This window comes from Haplochromis burtoni, unplaced genomic scaffold (genome assembly GCF_018398535.1).
Source record: "Haplochromis burtoni strain Fernald_Lab_line unplaced genomic scaffold, NCSU_Asbu1 Contig_78, whole genome shotgun sequence".
NCBI classification, from domain to species: Eukaryota; Metazoa; Chordata; class Actinopteri; order Cichliformes; family Cichlidae; genus Haplochromis; species Haplochromis burtoni.
Window position 1 is genome coordinate 2,013,593 of NW_024582439.1, and position 2,151 is coordinate 2,015,743.

The 2,151-nt window shown below is 39.4% G+C and overlaps 1 long non-coding RNA gene across 1 annotated transcript; it reads left to right on the forward strand.

The window, feature by feature from the left end:
- Positions 1–259: 259 nt before the first annotated feature.
- LOC121814734 lies at positions 260–1,702 on the forward strand. The gene is made up of 3 exons (XR_006054533.1): positions 260–342; positions 803–831; positions 1,292–1,702. It is a non-coding gene; the product is annotated as an uncharacterized LOC121814734 (long non-coding RNA).
- The last annotated feature ends 449 nt before the right edge of the window (positions 1,703–2,151 follow it).

Sequence of the window (2,151 nt, forward strand, 5' to 3'; positions counted from 1 at the left end):
ATTTAAAAAGCTACAAATCCTTTTAAAGTACTCCTGAAAAAAATATTCTATCTAGCTTGCTGATATGGTGGGGTTTATCAAAAATTCTTAAAGCTTGTCTACCCCAATATATTTGCCCCACATTAAAGAAAAATACCATCTTCTAACTTTTTTATGCATTCACACAGTCACAAAATTTTCTCTTGCAGCGACAGAGGTATTGAGGCCTGTCTATACGGATGCGCTGTGGCATGGTTGTCTTCAGCTGGGAAGAGGACTACAGAGGGTTTTGACAGTGTTCACTCCAGATATCCTGCTCCAAGTGGAACTGATCAGAATAGACGCCTCTCTCAGCACTGCCGGGTGAGCTCCACATCATGTCTGTCACTGCTGTCAAAAAGTGGGGCCTGCACTTGGATGCTCACTTTATAACATAGAGATGGGCTGTAACATCTTGTTAAACTCTCAAAATTGCCTATTTTCTTTCTTTCTTTTCTTTCTTTCTTTTTCTCATTGCATTTTTTACCGTGTTACCTACTAATTTAAGACTAAAAAGATTATCTGAATGATCTGAATAAAAACTACTGCTTACTCACGGCCCTCAGCTAATGATGAAACCCATCTCTTTGCAGGTCTTATGACAATTAGACAGAAAGCAGATTTGTTTATTTATTTATTCGTTCATTGAATCAGCACACTGGCAAGTTTGTTGAATGTGCTACATTATACCATACAGTTATTATTTCTCATCATATGGTAGTTAGTTCTGCCTCCTCACAGCCAGAAGGTCCTGCTTCTGAATCCTTTCTGCTTGGTATTGCAGGTATTCCAGCTTCCTCCCACAGTCCAAAGGTAAAATTTTGGGTGTAGGTGTGAATGGTCTGTCTTTATGTTTTATATCAGCGACTGATCAGTGACCTGTCCAGGGTATTCCCTGCCTCGTGTCCTATGACAGCTGGGATAGGTTATATTCCCTTGTGATTCTGAATTGAATGAGTGCAGGAAAATGAAGGGATTATTATTTCTTTTAATTTCTTTGTGCATCCAATGAGGCAAATCATTTTGAGTGTTCCATAATATCCTAATATTCTATTCTAGATAATTGTACATAATAATCACTATTTAGTATTTAGAAACAAGCACCATCTTGACAGAACCACAGTGGTGAAATCTTCTGATAAATACCCAGTTATGTCATTTACCCTCATCTTTCTCTGTGAGAACATAGTAAAAGTAAAAAAAGATTTTTGTAATTTCATTAGAAAATGAGCCTGAAAAAATGAAGTGAGTTGTGTGATGCTTTTCTCATCAGTATTTTGATAAAGGCTCTGTCGAAGTGTTTGGCTGCTGTACCGGACGGGTGGAGAGTGTCCCCATCAACACTGAGGTGAAGTGAAATCTCAAACCGACGGAGCTTTCCCTGGTGACTCGGCAACATGGCTAATGGCTTTGCTCAGGGCCTGTCCAGGCATAGCTTGTCAATACAATTCTGTTCCGCTTTTCCCACTTGCCAGTTCCCATCTGGAGCCAATTCATGAACTAAGATGGTGTGTACCTTTCCCATGAGGTCACTGCCTGTTTCTACACAACACTTAGCCCCAGTCCTGCCTTTCACATCCCATGTGCTCCTCTTTCTTCTCGCTCCACTGAGCTTCTTTTTCATTGTGACAGACCATACAGGGAAGTGCTTTACAGTAACTTAACTTCCTCTTTACTGTAAGGCCTCTAAGGCCTTTATGTCAAAGAAAGTAATGAAGATGTTGCTATAGGTCAAAGCACAACTTTGTGATCTATGTATGCAGTAAAAACATAGGTGCACGTGTATATAATATTCCTGAAAAGTTTGGGATCATTGTAATTTATTGTTCTGTTCTTCATGTATAGCCTCTTTTTGTGTCAAAATACATTTGACTAGAATAGGAAATTTATGTTTACAGTTTAAGTTCACTTGAATTATGGACTGGATTTTCATTCAACAATTCTGAAATGCTCAGTAAAATGGTAGAAACAAAATCAAAGAGAGGATGCTGGTCATCTGCAGTGAAAGAGGTTGATAACAGCAGGTACAACCTGCAAATTATTGGCCTGCTGTTGTTAGTCCACTGGCCATGCTGGCTCCCACAGTTAAAGCATGCAGCCCTACCCAAGTCTTGGGGCCATTATTTTCAAAAA